This window comes from Salvia miltiorrhiza, chromosome 7 (genome assembly GCF_028751815.1).
Source record: "Salvia miltiorrhiza cultivar Shanhuang (shh) chromosome 7, IMPLAD_Smil_shh, whole genome shotgun sequence".
Lineage (NCBI taxonomy): Eukaryota > Viridiplantae > Streptophyta > Magnoliopsida > Lamiales > Lamiaceae > Salvia > Salvia miltiorrhiza.
The window spans coordinates 41,261,730-41,288,571 of record NC_080393.1 but is presented as its reverse complement, the minus strand read 5'-3'; the positions used below and the strand labels follow the sequence as shown (position 1 = coordinate 41,288,571).

The 26,842-nt window shown below is 38.6% G+C and overlaps 1 long non-coding RNA gene across 2 annotated transcripts; it reads left to right on the top strand.

Annotated features, from left to right (window-relative positions):
* Positions 1-1,742: 1,742 nt before the first annotated feature.
* LOC130992973 (uncharacterized) lies at positions 1,743-3,450 on the top strand. 2 transcript variants are annotated; one of them, XR_009091532.1, is made up of 5 exons: positions 1,743-1,838; positions 2,297-2,404; positions 2,519-2,583; positions 2,691-2,763; positions 3,210-3,450. It is a non-coding gene; the product is annotated as an uncharacterized LOC130992973 (long non-coding RNA). The 2 variants fall into 2 exon arrangements; XR_009091533.1 differs by lacking the exon at positions 2,691-2,763.
* Positions 3,451-26,842: the final 23,392 nt, after the last annotated feature.

Below are 26,842 nucleotides of genomic sequence, written 5' to 3'. Positions count from 1 at the left end.
GTTGCATACACAACGGTATTACAAAACCGTTGTGCCACCGTTATCTATGACCATCTTTTATAACAGTAATTTACAACGGTTTTTGAACCGTTATGTATAAGAGTCATTTACAACGGTTTTTGAACCGTTATGTATGAGCGTCTCTAAAAACTGTTATATATAATTTTTTTTATTAATTTTTTTAAAAATAATATTATATTATATTATATTATATTATATTAAAAAATAACAAATAAATTGTTTATCCTAAAATGTGAATTTATTCCTAAATATAGACTTTGAGAAATAAAAAAAACTCATAACATTTTTTTTATTAAATAACACTTAAATAAAATCTGAAAATATTATTAGAAACCTAAATACCCAAAATTGAATAATAAAAATTAAACAAAAGAAAAAAGAAAAAGATTTCCGTTTCTAAAATTTGAAAATACTATCAGCCCTAACAATTCTCTCTCTAGTTCGCCTCCCCCCAAATCCGAGTCCGCCGCGCCTTCCCCGAGTCCGCCGCGCCGCGCCCCCCATCTACCGCGCCTTCATCCAGCTCCCCCAGTCCATCGCGCCCTCGGTCTGCCTCCGTCTGCCCCAAAATCAGCGTATAATTCCCCACCCAACCAAACCCTAACACTCTCTTTCTCTCTTGTCCGCCACTCCACTACTCCAGTCTGTCGTGCCCTGGTCTTCTAAGCCTCCGTCTGCTTTCCCCAGGTCTGCCGTACCTCCGGTCTACCTCCGTTCACGCCTCCTTTGTGAGCCTCCGTCCACCCTGCCAGCAATCTCTGCCTCGCTCCACCTCGGTCGGCCTCGCTCTGACTTGCACCGCCTGCTCCTGGAATATTGACGCCAAATCCTAGATTTGTGGCCATGGCTTCTATTGCTTGACTTTTAATCCCGCTATGTCATTTCTCTTCTCTAATATTGTTCTTCTAATTTTTATATGTTATAAATTTGCAAATTTGGGATTAATTCATGGATTTTCATATTTGGGATTTGTGGTTTTCAAACCCTAGCTGTGATGAAGAGAAGAAACGGGTCAGAAAGATGGGCTAGGGTTTTCCAGACTCCAGTTTTCGCGCGCCTCCACGATCTGCCGCGCCGCTTCCTTTTCAGACCGCCGTCCGTCTGTCTACTGGCAACTCACGCACACCGCACACACACGGTAAGCCCTCTCTTTCAGAATTAGAATTACAGTAGGCTTTTTCTTAAGTTTTTGGAATTAGAATTTCAAATTTGCTTGAATTTGTTTCAAATTTTACTCTGTTATTGTATAATGTGTATAGCTGTGTGATGAATTTTACTCGAATCTTAGTGAGTCTTGCTTATTACTCAGCTTGATTTTCTGCGCTTCCGTTGTCAGCGGCAACATCTCGCTCAAGTACTTGCCCGTGAGCTTCAATCAGGTGATGATTGAGACAAAGTATTTTAGATGAATTATCATTTGTTTGGTGAAGCTCAGTCAAAAACCATAATGTAGAGTCGGAAGTACCCCTAGGCAATAGAGAAGTCATGAGCTGATTCTTGGATACCTTCAGTCATACAGTGTATGGCTGATTTGGGAAGTGGGTATGGTCTAAACTCTAAAGGCGAGAGCTAGTGTTAAATAGGACATTGCGACGTGATTTTCTGTTGTAGGATGTTTTGAAGCAGGAAAAGGTAGAATGTTTGGACTTCCATTACTTCCCTGCAGTCTATTGTTGTGTTCATAGTTTGAACCTTAATATATTGCTTATTTTCTTGCTGTTAGATAACAGTTGCTTCAACGTAGGACATTTGAAGACTTTAAGTCCTCTTTTGGAGATGACACTGTTTTGTCCTCCATATCTGACATAAATTTGCAGGTATCAATTGTCCCTACTCATTTTTCCTAACAAAGATTTCACAATCATTTTCTGCCACCAATAGATAAATTTGGCTGTCTAATTGTTTTTGCTATAGAATGTGAGATCTGGATTCTTTAACACCCATATTCTAATTGAATTAGCCACAATGGCCACTACCAGTATATTAGTTAATACCTCCATTCTGTGTTTGTGTGTGAGTGTGCTGCCTGTCTGTCTCTCTACCAGTCTTCTAGGTTCATTATTCTACTCATGATATTGGAGATCGGAAAATTTTAAATTGGGGATTCTTTACAGTCAAAATCTTATTCTTCTCAAGAATTTTAGTTTTTTGTTCATGTTTAGATTTGCTCATATTCTCCATGTGCCATGTTTTGAATTCCCTCAGACATTAAAAGCTAGGCTGTCAATTTTGCATTTCCTTTGAGAGTTCTAAATGCGTCTATGTGAGATTGCAGCTAGTATTCGAAGATCTTATTGATCGTGCTAAAGAGAAAGAAGAGAAAGAGGTTAAAAAGCGTAAACGTCTAGCCAAAGATTTCACTGAAAAATTGAGCACCATTAAGGTATGTGAGGTGTGCTTGAGGGTGGAAGGATACTATATTTTGTTCGATCTACTCTTGTCCCAGTATGTTTTTGTAAAATTAGCTTAATCTGTCATTTTATTTACTTTATCTCAGGAATTAAATGTGCTATCTTCGTGGGAGGAATGCAAACCACTTATTGAGGAAAGCTCAGAGTACAGGTAAACTTCTCTCATTTGGTTAGGAAATGCCTACATCTGTTTTGAGGAATTATAAATGTGCATACTATTCTTTTCCTCAATCTGGTTTCGTTATGTGTTCTCTAAAGTCTCTAGAGATGATGGCAAATACCTGTCACCTGATGCTGATAGAAGAGTACGTAACCTCTATAGACTTCACAGGTCAGATGATGAGATTTTCTACCATTCCCAGTTTTATAGTGAGAAAAATTTCAATTTACTCAACTCATTTGGTTAGATAAAAGTATTTCTTGGATTTCACTTCAACCTTTATAACTTGCGACTTGCGTGAAAAGTGCGAGATGTTTACTTTCCATTCTTAAAGGTTGAACAATGTTTACTTTCATAAATTATTTCTGTAAATGTCCAAGTTGATTTTTTGAAAATCTATGAATTATCATGATAGAATGTGTTATATGGTTTTGTCGCAAAGGTTATATGAATTATCATGATAGAATGTGTTATATGGTTTTGTCTGCGTTACCTTTTTTTTTTTTTAATTTGTTGTACTTTGTAATGTTCTTGATTGAAGGTGGACTTGACCATTGAGCTCTTGGAGCTACTCTTTTATTCCACATAATTTATTTGGATTATTTTTCTATTGGCAGGTTGAGCTTGTGTGTCGGGTTCTCTCCTGAGTTAGTTGTTGCAGATTTATCATAGCAGGTTGATCAACTAGTTCTTGAGGATTTGGTGCTAGAACATATAGTATGATAGATTTTCGTTTTAGCTATAACATAGTTGGTACTTTCAATTTTGAATCGAAATATGCAATGATCATATGTACTTGATACTTGGTTCATTTGGATGGTAATGTATGAATATTTTGGATGATATATAATATTGTTATTGGTGATTTTATCATTTTGTTGTTTTAAAGTTATTTATTTATTTCTTGAGATAAATAACATAAAAATCGAGAAAAAATATTAAATATGCTAGTTGTAGTTGAAATACATAACAGTATAAAAAATCGTTATGTATTTCTATCAAAGATAACGGTAAAAACCGTTATAAAAAGTAAAAAAAACTGTTAACTATGATAGAAAAAAAACAAAAAAAATACAAAACATAACGGAAAAATCCTCATACATAACGGTAATAAATCGTTATGTATAAGCATTATAGATAACGGTTTCATACCGTTATGTATAGAAAAAAACTGTTAACTATGATAGGAAAAAAAACAAAAAAATACAAAACATAACGGAAAAATCCTCATACATAACGGTATAAACCGTTATGTATAATCATTATAGATAACGGTTTCATACCGTTATGTATAGAAAAAAAACTGTTAACTATGATAGGAAAAAAAATAAAAAAAATACAAAACATAACGGAAAAATCCTCATACATAACGGTATAAACCGTTATGTATAATCATTATAGATAACGGTTTCATACCGTTATGTATGAGCGTCTCGTACCGTTATCTATTCTCACATACATAACGGTTTTTAAACCGTTGTCTATGATACGTATCATAGATAACACCACTATACACAACGGTTTTTTTGCTCATAGATAACGGATTTTATCCGTTATCTATGAGCGTTTTTCTAGTAGTGGGTTTAGTATTCTAGGTCTAGGGTTCAGTATTCAGTGGTTAGGTTGTAGAAAATATTTCATCAAATGAGGTATTTATATTGACATAAGCCAAATACCTATATTAGAGTAATTAAGTATACATTAATTTCGGACAAGAAAAGTAAATATTAGGCTTCACAAATGTAAATAATCTGGTTAGGGTTCAGTATTCGGGATTTAGGGTTTAGTATTCAGTGTTTAGGTTCAATATTCAGGGTTTATGGTTTAGTATTGTAGGTCTAGGATTTAGTAATCAAGTTTTAGGGTTTAGTGTTTAGTATTTAGAGTTTAGTATTCTAGGTCTAGGGTTTAGCATTCAATGGTTAGGTTTATATAAAGAAAAGTAAAGTTATTTTTATTGGCTAGAACTTTTTTTTTTAGGGAATATTGGCTAGAACTTTTATTCTTAGCTATTTGGTTAAGTAATTATTGTCGTAATGAAAAGTAATTATTATTACAATAAAATGTAATGTTTCTAAATTATTACATTTGTTAATAAAAAATAATAATACATATGAAGAAATGTAACACTTTAAAATTATTACTTTTTTCACGGAAAATTATTATTTTTACTCACGAAAATCTATAATTTTAATTATTTTGTTAAGTCTTTATAGTCGTAAGAAAAAATAACCAAAAAAAACCTAAAATAAGAAACTGAAAAAAAAAAAACCGAAACATGCAAACAGCTGAAAAAAAAGCTAAAGAATTAACAAACAAAAAACCAAAAAAAAACGAAAAAGGAAGAAAAAAGAACCAAAAGAGAATAAACCACGAACATTGGGACAAGGGGGATTCAAACACCTGCCCTTTAAGAGAAGAAGAAGGCGCAGCATTACCATTGCACCACAAGACATTTATGATTTTGTTTACTGAAAGTTTTTATATAAACGTTGATGTGGGTCGGGTTGGATAAAATCCGTCGTATCCCATGCGACCGCCGCACAGGAGACCGGCTGAAAATTTAAATAATAGCCAGTTTTTATGTAAAATGTCAAACTTTCCACTAAGATTAAAATTAAAAAAATACCCACAAAAACACTACATAATTTCAAAAAAATATCATCCTCTCTCTTTCTCGGCATTCTCTTTGTAACACCCCGTATTTTTACCCTTTGATTGATAGTATCGAGATGCTATTATGAGCACTGAGATATTAGCAATAGCTTAAGACCGGGATTAAGTTTTCTCAATAGACTGAGATATGAGTATTCTGGAATTCTGATAATGGAGCTAGTGAGTGAATTACTTCGATGAAATGAGTTTTGATAGAGATGTTGATTGAACCGAGATGAGGATATAGATTCTGTTTCCGATAGAGGAAGCATAATTATTTTTTTAGATGGTCTAGAGTGTATATGATACCTGACTAGAAATAGAGCTAAGAAATATTTCTATAGAAAAAGAGTCGGATTCGTGAGACGATTAAATTGACGTGAGATTTTGACTAATTGTTATGTTACGTTTGAGTGGGAATATTTGATTGACCATTATGTTATATTGTGTGAGATTATTTGAATGACTTTCATGTGAACTATAAGATATATTTGTGATCGTGGTTGGTCGCTAATTTCTTAACAACAATAACTGCAACTAAACAGTATAATTGTAGCACGAAAATAGCAAGCAGGGTATCGTATCCACAAGGACTATTACAGTGAATCACTTTAAGTAATCCTAAATAAACTCTAGTAATATTCAGGCAAACTCAAATAAGAATGAAGAATAAAACTTAAATCAAATCAAAGCAAATAAAATAGGATAAAAACTCAAATAATAAAAGACTCTGACCCTAGGGATGTACTTTTACTAATCAATTACATGTATTTAATCTATTGATTCAATTATCACTTTAATCCAACCCTGATGAAAGATCACTATATTATTCACAAGCTTCTCTAACGAACAGCTATGAACGTAGATTAATTTACCCCTTTTCACATTCAAGACTCCAAAGAATAAATTAACTCCAAATAGCACACAAAAAATAACTTCCTATAGCTTCACCTGTCGCATTCAAGACTCAAGGCTAACAGTATATCATGCATTTCTGAATCGCCTGAACAATTATCACATTCAAGACTCAAACTGAACAGCTAAACATGTAAATTATTGATCAGGTAATTGACAAGAAACTAAGCACCAGAAATCATGAATCACAAGTTGGAAGGCAAATTGATATCAATAAATCATAAACACATAATTAATCAACTATGTACAAACCCTAGGTTCAGATTAACGAACTAGCCAGACATCGTAAAATAAAACATAAACATAGTAAATAAGAAAACAATTGCAAAAACTAAATTATATAAAACCGTAGTAATTGAATGTAACAGCTTGAATCTTCACTCTTGCAGAGATCAAAATCCAGTGCTCTAAGAATTGAAAAGCAATGAAAACTAAAGCTATGAAACTCTAAAATAAAAGTTGGGAACCCTAGATAGGTCAAAAGAGGACCTATTTATAGTCTTAGGGTAAAACAAAGAGTTTAAAAATCGAAAATAACATTGAAAAGCGTAAAAATGCGGAAACTTCAAAATACGCGGCCAAAACGGCGGCCCGTTCGGCGGTCACCGAACAGGTCGCCGAATCTGCCCTTAAAACACGCCGAAAAACGGCGGTCGCCAGTTTTTCCTCCATCAAGCATAAATCCAATCCAGGGATTTCGGCGGCCAACTCGGCGGTCGCTGAGTTGGTCGCCGAATTTGTTCCTCAATTGCCCAAATTTCGGCGGTCAACTCCTTTGACCGCCGAATTTCCTCCTTCTCGCCCCGACTTCAGAATCTTTGTCTTTTCTCGATTTTTGGGCTCGATTCTCTCAAAACTCTTCTCTTAAACATATTCCTTACGCTCCATGCTCCAGTACCACTCATTTCTGCATCAAAACAGCCAAAACTACACCCGACCGTAAAATCATGAAATAATAGCCAATGAACTCCAAATAATAATAAAATGGGCGTAAAATCGACTTAAACCGCAGAATATAAACCATAAAAACCATGCAAAATGAGTGTTTATCAACTCCCCAAAACTTAAGATGTTGCTCGTCCTCGAACAACGAGAAGAACAAAACAATAAACACGAATGGGTAAGATGATTGGATCATCGATGCCTCGGAAAAATAAAACTTTTGAATTCTCTCAAATCTTCAACACATGAACACAATAATTACCAACAAGAATAATCAATGGCAAATTCAACCTTGACATTCCAACAATTGACTCTGAAGAAAAAATGTTTCACTCAACTCACAATTGATGGAAAATGACGTGTATCTCTCATCGACACTCATGCAATGTAGATTACTTACCATAGGCTTGCCAATCGTCTCAAGTCTCCATCGCTAAAAGTGTGCCAAGGGTAGGATCAAATAGGTCTTTATATCGGGTTCTAATGTAGGGGCATTGGATTAGGTGGGGAAATTTGGCTAAGTGACTCAAATTAAATTGATTACACCAACCTTATGACTTCACCATTCAAGCATGGAATAAATTCCATCTTCCACCTAACAACACCTCCATAATCACCACAAACCAAGGGGTATAATCATCATAAATCAAAACTAGACATTATTTTATGCTCTCACTTTTCTAGTAACTGAAGGAATATTAAACTGAATTAACGTTCCGCTTTGTCCGATGATCGTTTCTTGGTTATTATTAATTTATCATACAACGATTAATCCTAACATGCTCCTATGAATTTAACAGCTGCACGTTGGAGTTCAGAAATACCTGAAGAATTCAGAAGAATTCGCAGATTCGTATCTGAACAGACCAGTCAGCTTCAAGCCTTCGTTTGAAGCCTCAAACGTCCTCAAATCGTATTTCGCCCAGAAATACGACTTCTGCGTCTTTGAGAGAGCTTTCCGTGGCCGCCTGATTCGTTTGAATCGGAGTTCTGTGGAAGAAGTTATGGCCGTTTTACGGAGACTGCCAGAACTTGGTTTCCTGCGAAAATCTGACTCCAGCTCAGATCTTCTGAACTGTATCCCGCTCAGCTTTCACCGTTGGATGGACAACGATCTATGAAAGTCCCAAGAGAGAATGCTCCACACGTTTTCCTGCGCCTCCCACAGCTCTCAAAACCCTAATTTTATCAGTCTGTTTTCCTGAGAGCTGACAGCTGTATTTAATTAAAATTAAATACGTGTGGCGCCTAGAAATCTGTAATAGGCGTTCCTTCTCTTCTTCTAGGGCTAGGAGACTTTGGGCCAGTCCAGAGACCAGATACAAGGAATAAAGATGGGCCTCAAATAAATTAATTTATCTATGGTCAGCCCAGACCATAATTAATTTATAAATATCAGTTCATTCCACTAGAGAACCGATACTGACTTACCCCTTTATTGCCGGTGATGAGTCGGGGGCTTGTATTTAGACTTATTAAATCTCCGTATTTAAAATATCCGACATCCATTAATTAATTAGAGCTCTGACAGCTTAAATTAATTAATCTCTTTATAAATCCTTAAGCAGTACCACTCAAACTTTATTATTGCGCCTGAACTTAATCAACCTGCAGGGTTTAGCTCAATAAACCTTATTGAGCTCCTTAAGGGGATGTCATTATCCTATACCGGATACGGGTACTAATACAGATAATCAAATATCATATATTAACCGCTATCACCCAAGATACAGAGTACTCGAGTTAGTATATAACTTTCACCCATAGTAAGTCAAAGTGATATACGAATTAACATATATATCTGAATACTTATTAGTATTAAGATCTTATAAGTCACCGAGATCTTGATTCTTCACTTAAGTCAGATAGAAGAATACATCTCAACTGTGGTCCTATCAATACGTAATGACGTACCAGTATAGACAAGTAGCCAAGACAAACTACTTCCATCTATACTGCAGCCTAAACCAATAACTTGTCCTAGAGTTATTTCGGCTGTGATCATATTATATCTCTTAAGGTTATTCCAATTATATGGTCTTCTGTGATCTACAACATACCATATAATCTACTTATATAGAGATAAAGAACATACATATGCAATCATGAACACAATCAGATAGGAGATTAGATAGTGAACTTAGGAAACATTGTATACAAGCATAAAACGTTCTTACTTTCAGTATACAAATCCAACAATCTCCCACTTATACTAAAGCAAACTTTTCGTATACAATGCGTCTATTTACCAATCACCTAACACTTCTCCCACTTATACTTAAAGTTTCCTAAGTGGGTGGCATCAATCTGGCATCAATCGCATTCCCATCTTTCAATGACCATTTGCGATAAGCCTTTTGTGAAAAGATCAGTAGGTTTCTCCAATATGTGAGAATTTATTCTTTGAGCACATAACCTCGATTTACGAATAATCGTATAACTTGGTACTTACTCTCCATGTGTTTGACCCCTTGTGGTTCTAGGATTCCTTAGAGTTTGCTACTGCACTTGAGGTACCACGAAGGTGATGCTCTCACGCAAACTAGGAATCACTCTTAGACCCTGGAGGTAGTGGTCAAACCAAAAGGTTTTACCTCCCAAGGAAAACACATAGCTCGAGGTAATTATTCTTTGTTCCGGTCAGCCTGGAAATCCGAAACCGTATAATCCAAAAAGGGAACTAAACTGTCTAACTGGTAAACTACCCTTATTCTCTAGTCAAGGACTTGAGAATATAATTTTACCACAGTTCAGTCTTAACTAGAACTATACTGATATCTTACAATCATGCTAACTGCATAGCAAATATAAGATCTCGTATATAGCAATCCATACATGAAGCTATCTACTGCGGAAATGTAGAAAACTGGCTTCATTTCCTCAACCTCAATAGGCATCTTAAGACATAGTCTTTAGATCAAGGAACGCCATATCTAAAAGGTAGCAATCCTTTCTTGGCGGTATTTATACTAAAACGAGTATTCTCAGTATCAGTGTAAGACACTCGAGATAAGCCCAACATCTTTTTCTAGTGATCCCTTATAACCTTGATCACAAAGATGTATACTATACCTCCTTAGTCTTTCATCTGAAGCTGTTCGGATAACCATTACTTTATGTCTTGACAATAGCTCCATATTGTCGCCAATTAGGAGGATATTATCTACATAAAATGCAAGATAAACCACATCACCGATGACACGAGAGCGATTGACACGAGATGCTTCTCTCCCTCCCTCACGTAACCTTCAGGTTGTTGCACATGGATGTCCTTACCTTTTCCAAGGTAATGTATATGACATCCATTTGCCAGGCCTCGATGGTTTAAGTGAGCTGCTATGGGTAAAATGATCCGAATGTTCTGAGCATGGCACTGACGAAAATATCATCATAACCTATACCCTTACACTGGGCATAACCTTTCGCCACCAGTCTAGCTTCGGAAGCTACGACCTTGCTCATTCGGGCCTGTCATTATCTTGTATACTCACTTTCAACCTAAGGCTTTACTGCCTCCTGGTAGCAAGATTTTTTCTAGTATACACCCATATTCTTAATGGATTGCTCCATTGAGGCGTGCCAGGAATCTACATTCTCGTCTTCCACTAATTCCAAGTAGATATCTGGGTCGATTCTCTTATATTCACTACCAGGGACTGAATCCAAAGATCTTCCCAGGAACATAAATCGATCGGGTTGTCCCACAACCCTCCCATTACAATGGATCTGTGGTGGCACATGTGTGTCAACAATGCGTGCAGTGTCTTGTGGTACAAAACTCTTGCACACTTGGCTTGGGTGATGGAATCGCCTGTCTAATGTCTTCAATTTCTTGAAGCACACTATCTGACTTGGATTAATGATTATTACCATAGTCCACTACTAAGAATCGTGTGTCATTGCTAATAACCACCTTCTGATTCTTTAGGACTAATTGCAAAGATGCATAACTCATCATCGAACATATTTTTCCAAGAGTGACCTATTTCTTCTCTCCACCACACCATCTTATATAGGGATTACACGGTGTAGTAAACTGGGTTGGAATCCCAAACACTGACAATGAATCAGAAAAGATCATTCCTAACACATTATTGGCCCTTTATCCCCTTTGCCATGAATGACCTTGTCTCCATCTTTTCCTCTATACAGGATTCGCAGGTTCCAAATAGTACAACCTGGATTGAATCCAATGTACTTATTTAGACACGAGCCTTTGGATCCTGTTAAGATAGATGTGACCTAATCTAGGGTATCAATATATGTGTAAGATCCTCATGAGAGATTAGCCTTAACTTTTCTCTTCCTTTTGTTCGATGATGCAAATGCAATATAAAGGTATTTTGTAGACAAGTTATAGTTATGAAGAGAGATGTTCAAAAATACCAGAATAGACAACTTTGTCATCTCTTATGATAGAAAAACTACTATAAAAAATGACATGTGATCCATCTATTCAAAAATTTTGAAACATGATAAGGAACTCTCAAAAACTAAACTATGTCTTTAGAACTTAAAGACAAGTCTCCAATTGCAACAACTGCGACTCTAGTCACGTTGCCTATGAAGACAATCATCTCATCACTTCTCAGCTTCCTTGTCAGCCTAAAAGCCATGCAAGGTGCAACAATCATTATCAGTTTCTCTCGTTATCCACTACTCACAACTGAGTAGAAAACGAGCTGACATGTCTCAATTACTATAGCAAGTGAAGTACCTTAACCCTTTGCCTTGAATATTGAAAGAAGAAATCTCCAATACTCAATCTTATCACACCACTACTCTCACTATTTTCCTTGTCTTTCTTGCCCCTTGGACCTTTCTTCTTCCCGTCATTTGACGAAGAAGATGGCTCTCTTTGGCAATAACAAATGCTTGCACATCTCTTTCCCACAACTTCCTTAGCCGTAACTAGAGCATTCAACAACTCAAAAGAAGTATTATCTTTCTTGCTCATAACAGCATTAAGGCGGAAGTTCTTAATTAAAGACTTGGGAAGAGGGTTCAGGATAATATCGACTTTTGCCTCACCGTCGATACTCCTACTGAGCAAGTCAAGTCCGTCAAAAATTGCATGACATGCTCGTGCACTGAGCTGTGCTCACTCATAAAAATAACAAGATTACTCTCATTAAATTTAAATGAGCAGCTCAGTCCGACTCTCCGAACACTTTCTTGAGATTCAGCATGATGCTAATAGCATTGTCCATGCCCTGATGTTGGAGCTACAAGGTTTGTGACATTATACTCATAATATAGCATATAGCCACATTATTCGTCTTACGCCACCTTTTATGTAATTCCTTTTTCTCATCAGTTGACTATTGTTCGGACCATAAGAACGTAGAGTAGTAAGCAACACAAAAATTTTGTTTAGTTTGTGATAAAGATAAAAATCCAAAACTGCGTTTCCATTTTATATATGTGGACCGGTTAAAAGACTTTGTGCAAGAATAAAGAAACAGGAGACATAGACATATCTGAAAGTAAACAATTAAACATGTAAGAACATGAACGCATATAGTTCGTAACAATAATATTGTAACCTTTTGATAAAACGATATTAATGAAACCTCCAACCGCTCAAAGAATCCCATGTGCAAGCCACGTGGGGTGGACGTTTACACACGAACTCCTCAACCAGACTATTCACCTAGTCATTTAATTTCCATGTCAACTTAACCTTTTGACAAAAGAAATTAATAGTTGGCACCTTGACTAGACCATATCATCATCAAGAAGGGACTCCGTGGGGAAGTTGTACATTGTACTTGATATGATATCTAAGCAATGACCACATTTTAACCTTGAAAATTAAATTCTCGAAATTAACATACTCACTAGGACCATGCCACTTTCAATTTAATTTTCTTGGTTATCTTATTTAATTCCATTCTCCAAAGTACTTGTGAAAATTACACAAGTAAGCCACGTGGGGTGGACGTTTACTGCATAACTCCCACTACTTAAATGGTTTAAATATTTTTATAGAAACCTCTCCTGACAAACTTATGAGAAACAAATATGAAGTAAGCCACGTGGGGTGGACGTTTACTCACATTGTCAATCACTTTGTCTAGAGACCGCATGTGGAGGTCTACATAATTTTAAGAATAAAATTAATTAGAAATAACCACAATTTAACTTTGAAATTAAATTCTCGAATTTTGACATACTCACTCGGACCATGCCGCATTCAATTTAATTTCTTAGTTATCTTATTTAAATCCATCATCTAAAGTACTCGTGAAAAATTATACGAGTAAGCCACGTGGGGTGGACGTTTACTGCATAACTCCCACTACTTTAATGGATTTAAATATTTTTATAGAAATCTCATCTGACAAACTTATGAAAGAACAAACATGAAGTAAGCCACGTGGGGTGGACGTTTACTCACATTGTCAATCATTTTGTCTAGAGACCGCATGTGGAAAACTAAATAATTTTTAATCATCTATAAAATTATTAATACAGCTTAGTCTTTTTTTCTTTCAAAAGGTTTGATCATGCTCAACACATAATCCTAAACATGCACTTCTAGAACGCAACATGTAAAACATGCTCGCAGAATTCTAAAACATGCTTAAGAAAACGATGAACCTAGCATGCTTGTCTAAGCGCAGTTAATAAACACATATTAACAAGCAAAGACAAAACAGCATGCAAAGAGCATAAAGGATTAACACCACGACATGCAAAGAACAGAATAAAAGAATTAAATTCTTCGTGACCCATTCGTGGAATCCCAAAAACTAATCTATTACATTTAAAATAGAAAAACAAGCCCAAAAACTGATCTTGGCCCGAACACTTTAGGCCCGTCGTTGGAATTAGGGTTTGGGCCCCCTAGGGTTTGAAACACGCAGCTAGGGTTTGGAACCCTAGCTGCCGCCGCCTCCATTGCACAGCCGCCGCATAGCGCCGCCGCAGCAGCAGTCTGGCGTGCGCCGCACCAGCAGCCCGACATGCGGGCAGCTCAGCGGCAGCAGCCTCTGCGCGGCATCCGGCGAAAAGCAGCAGCCGGCTCGGCGTCCTCGGCGTCCAGCAATAGCACGGCAGCAACAGCAGCGTCCAGCAGCAGCAGCCGCAGGCCCGGCGCGCTCGGCAGCAGCAGCAGCATACGGCAACAGCAGCGGCAGCAGCGGCAGCGCGCCGCCCGCTGGGCGCGCAGCGCGCAGGCGTGGCCCCGGGCGCGCACTGCCCCTGCCGGCTGCTTCCACGTCGCACACCCCGCCACAGCCCGCCCCGTCTCGCCCAGCGCACGTACAGAACCAGGAGCATCAGCGGCCGCGCGGCGCCGGCCTGGGCGCGCTGCGTACGGCGTGCTTGCACCCGCGCGCGCGCTGCCCTTCAGCGCCCGCAGCCCCTCGTGCCCGGTTCCGTACGTTTCCTCCTTACACCGTTCATTGTCATTGATTCGTCGTCGTGCTCGTCTCGTTCATCAGTTTTACAGATTTACAACGGAAAAACAAATACAATTGAAATCCTAATCTAACCACGGTTTTTCTCGCGGTGAAAAACGATTACAAAGTCAAAACGACGTATCCCACGAATCAACAGACCACGAAGAACAGCAGCAGTAAAAACAACGCACATTATTAATCGTACATAAATTAATAATAGAGCCAAGAAATTAATTCTGGGCTCTGATACCAATTGAAGGAATATTAAACTGAATTAACGTTCCGCTTTGCCCGATGATCGTTTCTTGGTTATTATTAATTTATCATACAACGATTAATCCTAACATGCTCCTATGAATTTAACAGCTGCACGTTGGAGTTCAGAAATACCTGAAGAATTCAGAAGAATTCGCAGATTCGTATCTGAACAGACCAGTCAGCTTCAAGCCTTCGTTTGAAGCCTCAAACGTCCTCAAATCGTATTTCGCCCAGAAATACGACTTCTGCGTCTTTGAGAGAGCTTTCCGTGGCCGCCTGATTCGTTTGAATCGGAGTTCTGTGGAGGAAGTTATGGCCGTTTTATGGAGACTGCCAGAACTTGGTTTCCTGCAAAAACTGACTCCAGCTCAGATCTTCTGAACTGTATCCCGCTCAGCTTTCACCGTTGGATGGACAACGATCTATGAAAGTCCCAAGAGAGAATGCTCCACACGTTTTCCTGCGCCTCCCACAGCTCTCAAAACCCTAATTTTATCAGTCTGTTTTCCTGAGAGCTGACAGCTGTATTTAATTAAAATTAAATACGTGTGGCGCCTAGAAATCTGTAATAGGCGTTCCTTCTCTTCTTCTAGGGTAGGAGACTTTGGGCCAGTCCAGGGACCAGATACAAGGAATAAAGATGGGCCTCAAATAAATTAATTTATCTATGGTCAGCCCAGACCATAATTAATTTATAAATATCAGTTCATTCCACTAGAGAACCGATACTGACTTACCCCTTTATTGCCGGTGATGAGTCGGGGGCTTGTATTTAGACTTATTAAATCTCCGTATTTAAAATATCCGACATCCATTAATTAATTAGAGCTCTGACAGCTTAAATTAATTAATCTCTTTATAAATCCTTAAGCAGTACCACTCAAACTTTATTATTGCGCCTGAACTTAATCAACCTGCAGGGTTTAGCGCAATAAACCTTATTGAGCTCCTTAAGGGGATGTCATTATCCTATACCGGATACGGGTACTAATACAGATAATCAAATATCATATATTAACCGCTATCACCCAAGATACAGAGTACTCGAGTTAGTATATAACTTTCACCCATAGTAAGTCAAAGTGATATGCGAATTAACATATATATCTGAATACTTATTAGTATTAAGATCTTATAAGTCACCGAGATCTTGATTCTTCACTTAAGTCAGATAGAAGAATACATCTCAACTGTGGTCCTATCAATACGTAATGACGTACCAGTATAGACAAGTAGCCAAGACAAACTACTTCCATCTATACTGCAGCCTAAACCAATAACTTGTCCTAGAGTTATTTCGGCTGTGATCATATTATATCTCTTAAGGTTATTCCAATTATATGGTCTTCTGTGATCATAACTTCCTCCACGGAACTTCGATTCAGACGATTTATGTACGATTAATAATGTGCGTTGTTTTTACTGCTGTTGTTCTTCTTGGTTCGTTGATTCGTGGGATACGTCGTTTGACGTTGTAATCGTTTTTCACCACGAGAAAATCCGTGGTTAGATTAGGTTTTCAAATTGTATTTGTTTTTCCGTTGTAAATCTGTAAAATTGAGAACGAGACGAGGACGACGACGAATCAACAACGATGAACAGAGTAAGGAGGAGACGCACGGGACCGGGCACGAGGGGCTGCGGGCGCCGTTGGGCAGCGCGCGCGCGGGTGCAAGCACGCCGTGCGCAGCACGCCCAGGCAGGCACCGTGCGGCCGCTGCTGCTCTCGGTCCTGGACGTGCGCTGCAGGCGAGGCGAGGCGAGGCGAGCTGCTGCTGTGCGGGTCGGGCGAGGAAGAAGGTTGCAGCCGGCAGGGGCTGTGCGCGCCCGGGGCCGCGCCTGCGCGCTTTGCGCGCTGCGCGCCCAGCGGGCGGCGCACTGCCGCTGCTGCGCTGCTGCTGTCCACGCAGAGGGGCCTGCTGCCGCTACTGTCGCCGTGCACCGAGGACTGCTGCTGCTGCTGCTACTGGTGGTGGCGGCGAGCGCTGCCGACCGGGCGGCTGCTCACGCTGGAGGCTGGTGCCGGGCTGCTGCGGCGCCGGGCTGCTGCCGAGCGTGGGGGCGGCTTCTTTGGGAGGAGGCGGCGGCAGCTAGGGTTCCAAACCCTAGCTGCGATTGTTTCTCAATCCTAGGGGGCCCAAACCCTATTTTCCAAAGACGGGCCTGTTTTGAAGTTTTGGGCCAAGTTTTCATTTTTGGGCTTTCTTTTCTGTTTTAAATGTAATAGAATAGATGTTGGGATTCCACGAATGGGTCACGAAGAATTTTATTTTTTTTATTGTTCTTTGCATGCCGTGGTGTTAATCCCTTATGCTCTTTATCCGCTTTTGTTCGTCTCTGCTTGTTAATATGTTTTATTAACTGCGCTTAGACAAGCATGATAGTAGGTTTATCGTTTTCTTAAGCATGTTTTAGAATTCTGTAAGCATGTTTTACATGTTGCGTTCTAGATGAGCATGTTTAGGATTATGTGTTGAGCATGTTCAAACCTTTTGAATGTAAAAAGACTAAGCTGTATTAATAATTTTATAGATGATTAAAAATTATTTAGACCACCACAAACGATCTCAAGACAAAGTGATTGAGATGTGAGTAAACGTCCACACGATCGTGGCTTACTTCACATTCGATTTCACAAGTTTGTTGAGTTGAGATTTCTAAATCCATTGAAGTAGTGGGAGTTATGCAGTAAACGTCCACACGATCGTGGCTTACTCGTATAATTTTTCACAAGTACTTTAGAAAATGGAATTAAACAAGATAACTAAGAAATTAAATTGAATGCGACATGGTCCTCGTGTGTATGTCAAGATTCGAGAATTTAATTTCAAAGTTAGTTTGTGGTAATTGTTTAAAAATTTTTATTTTTAATTTTATATAGACCTCCACATGCGGCCTCAAGACAAAGTGATTGAGGATGTGAGTAAACGTCCACACGATCGTGGCTTACTTCATATTCAATTTCACAAGTTTGTTAAGTTGAGGTTTCTATTAAAAATATTTAAATCCATTTAAGCAGTGAGAGTTATGCGGTAAACGTCCACACGATCGTGGCTTACTCGCATGATTTTCATAAGTACTTTAGAGGATGGACTTTAAATAAGATAACCTAGAGGTTAAATTGAAAGCGGTATGGTCCTCGTGAGTATGCTAATTTCGAGAATTTAACTGTCGAGGTTAAATTGTGGTCGCTGCTTAGATATCATTTCAAGTACAATGTACAACTCCCCATCGGAGTCCCTTCTTGAATATGATATGGTCTAGTTAAGGTCCAACTATTAATTTCCTTTGTCAAAAGGTTAAGTTGACATGGATGGAAATTAAACGACTAGGTAAATAGTCTGGTTGAGGGGTTCATGTGTAAACGTCCACACGATCGTGGCTTACCCGTGAGATTCCTTGGGCAGTTGGAGGTTTCATTAATATTGTTTTATCAAAAGGTTACAATATTATTGTTACGAATTATGTGCTTTATGTTCGTTACTTTCAGATATGTCTATGTCTCTTATTGTTTATTTATTCTTGCACAAAGTCTTTTAACCGGTCCACATATATAAAATGGAAACGCAGTTTTGGATTTTTATCTTTATCACAAACTAAATACATTTTTTTTTGTGTTGCTTACTACTCGACGTTCTATTTGTTCGAACAATGAGACAACTGATGGGAAAAAGGAACTGCAAAAAAGGTGGCATGTGACGAATAATGTGGCTATATGCTTTATTATGAGTATAATGTCACAAACCTTGTAGCTCCAACATCAGGGCATGGACAATGCTATTAGCATCATGTTGAATCTCAAGAAAGTGTTCGGAGAGTCGGACTGAGCTGCTCATTTAAATTTGATGAGAGTAATCTTGTTAATTTTATGAGTGAGTACAGCTCAGTGCACGAGCATGTCATGCAAATCTTGACGGACTTGACTTGCTCAGTGGGAGTATCGACGGTGAGGCAAAAGTCGATATTATCCTGAACTCTCTTCCCAAGTCTTTTAATTAAGAACTTCCGCCTCAATGCTGTTATGAGCAAGAAAGATACTCTTTTTTGAGTTGTTGAATGCTCTAGTTACGGCTAAGGAAGTTGTGGGAAAGAGATGTGCAAGCACTTGTTATTGCCAAAGGAGAGCCATCTTCTTCATCGAATGACGGGAAGAAGAAGGGTCCAAGGGGCAAGAAAGACAAGGGAAATAGTGGGAGTAGTGGCGTGATAAGATTGAGTATTGAAGATTTTTTCTTTCAATACTCAAGGCAAAGGTTAAGGTATTTTACTTGCTATAGTAACTGAAACATATCAGCTCATTTTCTACTCAGTTGTGAGTAGTGGATAACGAGAGAAACTGATAATGATTGTTACACCTTGCATGGCTTTTATAAGCTGACTAGGAAGCTGAGAAGTGATAGATGATTGTCTTCGTAGGCAACGTGACTAGAGTCGCAGTTGTTGCAATTGAAGATTTGTCTTTAAGTCCTAAAGACATAGTTTAGTTTTTGAGAGTTCCTTATCATGTTCCAAAATTTTGAATAGATGGATCTTATGTCATTTTTGATAGTGGTGTTTCTATCATAAGAAATGACAAAGTTGTCTATTCTGGTATTTTGAACATCTCTCTTCATACTATAACTTGTCTACAAAATACCTTTATATTGCATTTACATCATCGAACAAAAGAAAGAGAAAAGTTAAGGCTAATCTCTCATGAGGATCTTACACATATATTGATACCCTAGAAATAGGTCACATCTATCTTAACAGGATCCAAAGGCTCGTGTCTAAATAAGTACATTGGATTCAATCCAGGTTGTACTATTTCGAACCTGCGAATCCTGTATAGAGGAAAAGATGGAGACCAGGTCATTCATGGCAAAGGGGATAAAGGGCGAATAATGTGTTAGGAATGATCTTTTCTGATTCATTGTCAGTGTTTGGGATTCCAACCCAGTTTACTACACCGTGTAATCCCTATATAAAATGGTGTGGTGGAGAGAAGAAATAGGTCACTCTTGAAAAAAAAAAAATATGTTCGATGATGGGTTATGCATCTTTGCAATTAGTCCTAAAGAATCAGAAGGTGGTTATTAGCAATGACACACGATTCTTAGAAGTGGGCTATGGGAATAATCACTAATCCAAGTCAGATAGTGTGCTTCAAGAAATTGAAGACATTAGACAGGCGATTCCATCACCCAAGCCAAGTGTGCAAGAGTTTTGTACCACAAGACACTGCACGCACTGTTGACACACATGTGCCACCACAGATCCATTGTAGTGGGAGGGTTGTGGGACAACCCGATCGATTTATATTCTTGGGAGAATCTTTGGATTCAGTCTCTGGTAGTGAATATAAGAGAATCGACCCAGATATCTACTTGAAATCTGTGGAAGACGAGAATGTAGATTCCTGGCACGCCTCAATGGAGGAGCAATCCATTAAGAATATGGTTGTATACTAAGAAAATCTTGCTACCAGAATGCCGTAAAGTCCATAGGTTGCAAGTGAGTATACAAGAGAATGATAAGTCCGAATGAGCAAGGTCGTAGCTTTTAAAGCTAGACTGGTGGCGAAAGGTTATGCCCAGTGTGAAGGTATAGGTTATGATGATATTTTCGCCAGTGCCATGCTCAGAACATTCGGATCATTTTACCCATAGCAGTTCACTTAAACCATCGAGGTCTGGCAAATGGATGTCATATATATTACCTTGAAAAAGGTAAGGACAGCCATGTGCAACAACCTGAAGGTTACGTGAGGGAGGAAGAGAAGCGTCTCGTGTCAATCGCTCTCGTGTCATCGGTGATGTGGTTTATCTTGAATTTTATGTAGATAATATCCTCCTAATTGGCGACAATATGGATCTATTGTCAAGACATAAAGTAATGGTTATCCGAACAGTCTCATATGAAAGACTAAGGAGGTACAGTATACATCTTTGTGATCAAAGTAATAAGGGATCACTAGAAAAGGATGTTGGGCTTATCTCGAGTGTCTTACATTGATACTGAGAATACTCGTTGTAGTATGAATACCGCCAAGAAAGGATTGCTACCTTTTAGATATGGCGTTCCTTGATCTAAAGACTATGTCTTAAGATGCCTATTGAGGTTGAGGAAATGAAGGCAGTTTTCTACATTTCCGCAGTAGATAGCTTCATGTATGGATTGCTATATACGAGATCTTATATTTGCTATGCAGTTAGCATGATTGTAAGATATCAGTATAGTTCTAGTTAAGATTGAACTGTGGTAAAATTATATTCTCAAGTCCTTGACTAGAGAATAAGGGTAGTTTACCAGTTAGACAATTTAGTTCCCTTTTTTGGATTATACGGTTTCAGATTTCCAGGCTGACCGGAACAAAAAATAATTACCTCGAGCTATGTGTTTTCCTTGGGAGGTAAAACCTTTTGGTTTGACCACTACCTCCAGGGTCTAAGAGTGATTCCTAGTTTGTGTGAGAGCATCACCTTCGTGGTACCTCAAGTGCAGTTGCAAACTCTAAAGAATCCAAGAACCACAAGGGGTCAAACAGATGGAGAGTAAGTACCAAGTTATACGATTATTCGTAAATCGAGGTTATGTGCTCAAAGAATAAATTCTCACATATTGGAGAAACCTACTGATCTTTTCACAAAAGGCTTATCGCAAATGGTCATTGAAAGATGGAAATGCGATTGATGCCAGATTGATGCCACCCACTTAGGAAACTTAAAGTATAAGTGGGAGAAGTGTTAGGTGATTGGTAAATAGACGCATTGTATACTAAAAGTTTGCTTTAGTATAAGTGGGAGATTGTTGGATTTGTATACTGAAAGCAAGAACGTTTTATGCTTGTATACAATGTTTCCTAAGTTCACTATCTAATCTCCTATCTGATTGTGTTCATAATTGCATATGTATGTTCTTTATCTCTATATAAGTAGATTATACGGTTATACGGTGTATCACAGAAGATCGTATAATTGGAATAACCTTAAGAGATATAATATGATCACAGCCGAAATAACTCTAGGACAAGTTATTGGTTTAGGCTGCAGTATAGATGGAAGTAGTTTGTCTTGACTACTTGCCTATACTGGTACGTCATTACGTATTGATAGGACCAAAGTTGAGATGTATTCTTCTATCTGACTTAAGTGAAGAATCAAGATCTCGGTGACTTATAAGATCTTAATACTAATAAGTATTCAGATATATATGTTAATTCGTATATCACTTTGACTTACTATGGGTGAAAGTTATATACTAACTCGAGTACTCTGTATCTTGGGTGATAGCGGTTAATATATGATATTTGATTATCTGTATTAGTACCCGTATCCGGTATAGGATAATGACATCCCCTTAAGGAGCTCAATAAGGTTTATTGCGCTAAACCCTGCAGGTTGATTAAGTTCAGGCGCAATAATAAAGTTTGAGTGGTACTGCTTAAGGATTTATAAAGAGATTAATTAATTTAAGTTGTCAGAGCTCTAATTAATTAATGGATGTCGGATATTTTAAATACGGAGATTTAATAAGTCTAAATACAAGCCCCCGACTCATCACCGACAATAAAGGGGTAAGTCAGTATCGGTTCTTTAGTGGAATGAACTGATATTTATAAATTAATTATGGTCTGGGCTGACCATAGATAAATTAATTTATTTGAGGCCCATCTTTATTCCTTGTATCTGGTCCCTGGACTGGCCCAAAGTCTCCTAGCCCTAGAAGGAGAGAAGGAACGCCTATTATAGATTCCAAGCGTCCCACACGTATCTAATTCTATTAAATACAGCTGTCAGCTCTCAGGAAAACAGACTGATAAAAATTAGGGTTTTGAGAGCTGTGGGAGGCGTAGGAAAAACGTGTGGAGCATTCTCTCTTGGGACTTTCATAGATCGTTGTCCATCCAACGGTGAAAGCTGAGCGGGATACAGTTCAGAAGATCTGAGCTGGAGTCAGTTTTTCGCAGGAAACCAAGTTCTGGCAGTCTCCGTAAAACGGCCATAACTTCCTCCACGGAACTTCGATTCAGACGAATCAGGCGGCCACGGAAAGCTCTCTCGAAGACGAAGAAGTCGTATTTCTGGGCGAAATACGATTTGAGGACGTTTGTGGCTTCAAACGAAGGCTTGAAGCTGGCTGGTCTGTTCAGATACGAATCTGCGAATTCTTCTGAATTCTTCAGGTATTTCTGAACTACAACGTGCAGCTGTTAAATTCATAGGAGCATGTTAGGATTAATCATTGTATGATAAATTAATAATAACCAAGAAACGATCATCGGGCAAAGCGGAACGTTAATTCAGTTTAATATTCCTTCATATACTCCATCACCCCCTATCATCCGGTTAAAGAATCAAAGCTTAAGAAGGCTCAAACACAGTTAACAAGGAAATAATGTTTTCAGGAAAGTGTTTGGGATATAACGTGGCTTATGAACGATGGCCTAAAATCATCTCAAACTCTTTAGGCACAACAAGCAATCTCAACCTGCAAGTGCACTACACGCATGACAACACTAAAAAATAAAGAACAAACTGCAATTATGGGCAGTTAAGGCTTAATTCCTTACAAGCTTGTTCAACGTCAAAAGTCAAGGCAAAATATACTCATCAATCACACACGTCAGTTCAAATCATGTCACAATGTCAAGAAAAAATGGAAATTACCTTCTTTTCGCAGAATTCCTCATAGGCACCTTACCAATCAAACAAACTGGAGCACTAAACATTCAAAAAGCAAAGAAACTATGGAATATGTCTGAGAATATCAATTTAGTTAGAGGCCCAAAAATAAAAGACTATGAATATCTCCACACGGCAGCAAAAAGAACAAAAATATACTAGGCTGTTAGGTCCCGGGGGGTCTCGAATAGGTGTATGGGGGGCGAGAATACACCTATGGGCTATTTTCACAAAATCCTCAATCAGAGGGATCTCAAGATAGAGATCTAAACGAAACTTTGCACGCAAACAAAGACACCTGTTGACTGAAAACAGTTTTGACCAAACAGGGTTGACGACTGATACTGAACGCTCTTCAGTAAGGAGTTATCAGTTAAGCTTCTGTAACTTAACTGATGCACTTATGGGCTTTAGTCGAGTTTGCTAAAACAGAGATGATAACACTCTTCCTGACTATCAAAAGATAGATCAGTCAGACTGATATCATACGCAGCGAAAATTAAACTTAGTTTTGCAATAGCCTCGGTAGAGCACATTGTTGGTCTTAGGTTTCTCTTTTCCGTTAATCAGTATTCAGTTTATCAATTGAAACAACACAAGTAGGAATGTAAAACTGAAAACAGTAAACAACACAGAGACTTTTACGTGGTTCGGAAAAACCCTTTCCTACATCCACGGTCGGTTGATCAGACCAACAATCCACTCCGCAAGTGCTTAACAGGTGCACTGCAAACCAAACTGTGTGCTTGCTGGGTGCACACAACCGTACCACTGAAGAAAACCCCTTCTTTAGTACCCACGCTTCACTCACGTTGGATTTCTCTTGCTTAGCACAACCCGCACTAAGACTCTCAGATACAAAAAACCCTTCTGACCTCTGAATCACTTCAAAACACTCAAATCTTTCTTTTGGAAAGGAGGTTTGAACTGAGTGCCAACTATACTGCAAAGAACAAGTTCTTTGTAGCAAGTTTGACCTTGGCTTCTGGGTAAACAGAGGTTTGCCTAAGGTCTAAGAGAATATATGTAATCAACAGTGACTGATTTTGGCTTTAGAATTCTCTTCTTCGATTCAAGCTTTGGGGAGGTTAAGCTTTAGGCTGAGTAGCAATTTCGGCAGAGCTTCAGCTTATGTCGTTGAATCGGTGAAGATTGAAGTTGATCCTCGAGCGCTATTTGTAGGAGAACTCTTGAATAGATCCGTTGGCGTAGAGCGTCTTCAAGATTTCTTCCGTTGGAGAGCAATTCGAATTTGGGCTGAGGCTTTAATCTTCGAGGTTCCTTGTCTGGTGGAAACGGCTCTCTTGAAGGACAGGCGATGTGACGTCTCTGATAAAGTAACCACCAAATAGGAATGACCTCTGCAAAGATAAGATCATGAGATCTCTGCATTTAATGCGATTGTACTCTTGTGAGTACGTGGCTTCCTTTGAACGTTGGAAGATCAGTCCGAGGAAGAATGATCAACTGATACTTGACTTTAGTATCAGTCTGTGGCACGCATTAAGTAATCAGTTCCAAACTGATTCTTCAACTGATACTTCAGTTGGTATCTTCAGTCTTCAGTCTTCAGTCCTTCGTTCTCCAGTCTTCAGTCTTCAGTGCCGCATACTATACTAGAAATGAACTCTAACACTTGAGTTCAAAAACTGTTCTAGTGTATTACAATTAAGACCTATGAATTTTGGTATCATCAAAACAAGGATTAGGATATTCCACAAGGTTCCCAACAATTTCCCCCTTTTTGATGATGCCAAAACCATACAGCAGTTCTAGACAACAAAAAGACTGAACTCACAGCACAAGTTCTAAAACTGGGGTTAAAACAGTTCGCCCTTAACAATAGAACCTAAAAACTTGTACTTAGAATTAAGAACGAAACAGTTCTAAAACAGAACAGGAAGAAGACAGAAAAACATAATCAGAGCCTAGACAAAAAGTCATTGTCTTCAGGTTGAGATCAAAAAGAAGTTCTTTTCATTTATAATGGACTGATAAGCCATCAGTCGGGGTACAGAGCGAGATGTTTAGCCCTATTTTGTGCTGAATTTGTGGGTGTTTACGACTTATTTTGACTTTTATTTTGGTCTCTTTCACTCAAGAGTTGATTGATTTGAGCTTTTGTGCTAATTTTGTTAGTCTCATGGATTTTATGCTCTAATTGATTGATATGTGGACAAAAACTAAAGTCAGAATTTAGTTGATTGGTCTCAAGAAGAATCGAAGTTCGTCTCGATACGAGTTCGTAGGCGAAAACGGATCCAAAATCCGACTTGAAACGAGGGAGAACGGACCAAAACAAAAACGCTGCGCATTGGAGTCTGCGAAAGGCATAGACGGCGGGCGCCGTCCACGGCGCCGCCGTCCGTACGGCGGCCGCCGTCACTGGGCGGCAGTTACGTATTTCCATTTTAAAGTCATTTTTTAGGGTTTTTGGAGGTACTCTCGACCCCAGCAGCCTCCTAGGCGATTTTCACTTGATTTCCCTTAGTTTTAGAGTAGTTAAAACATCAACAAACATCTTTTGGCTTTGTGGATTGAAGATCATGTTAGTTTTCATTACATTGGATTGAAGTTTTGGATCGTACTCGTTGTAAGAACTCAGTTAATGTTTTCTATAAGATTGAATGCTAGTTTATTTCCTTTGCGTAGATTATTGTTTCTTCGAGTTCATTTAATGAATTGTTTGTTCTTTTATCTCGCCTAGATAATCGTTGTTCATGATTGATTGAATTAACTATTGCTTTCTAGATTGCTAGTTTAGAACCCTAGGTTTATTAGTTTTCCTGCGTTCTTAATCTGCTTCCTATCTTTGGCCTAGCTAGTTTTATATGCTTTATTTTAATTATGCATTAGTTAATCGGAGAGTGAATGTCAGACCCAAACTTCTGATTAGAGTGTTTAGGTTTATTTCCCGTTTTTCTGTGCGTAGCATGATCAGAGCCCTGCTTAGACTTCCTTGAGAGACGACTTGGGTTAGCTTATTACACTAGGACGACCTCGTACGATTGCGAGTCAATCCCTTAGGTGTTTTGGGTTGAGTCAAATTTTGGCGCCGTTGCCGGGGAAGGCTTTAGGCGTTTGGTTGTGCTACTTTGTTTTCTGTGTTTATTTTATTTTTATTTTTGCTCGGTTATTTTCTTTCTCCCACCGGTGCGTTTGATCTGTTTTGTTGAGTGTTGTGTTGCTAGGGAGTTAAAGTCTTAACAGGAATTTGGCATTCTACTTGACAACACTCGCCGTGCACGTGAGGTGCTTGAAGCCTAGGAGAGGGTACCGAGTCTCTTTTGTCTAGCATTGGAGTTGAGAAAATGGTAGGAAGAAATTTGCAGTACATGGGGGATTTTACCCGGCCTGTCATAGAGGCCACGAACTCAGCTATTGTGCTACCCACTGCAGTCAGGAATTACA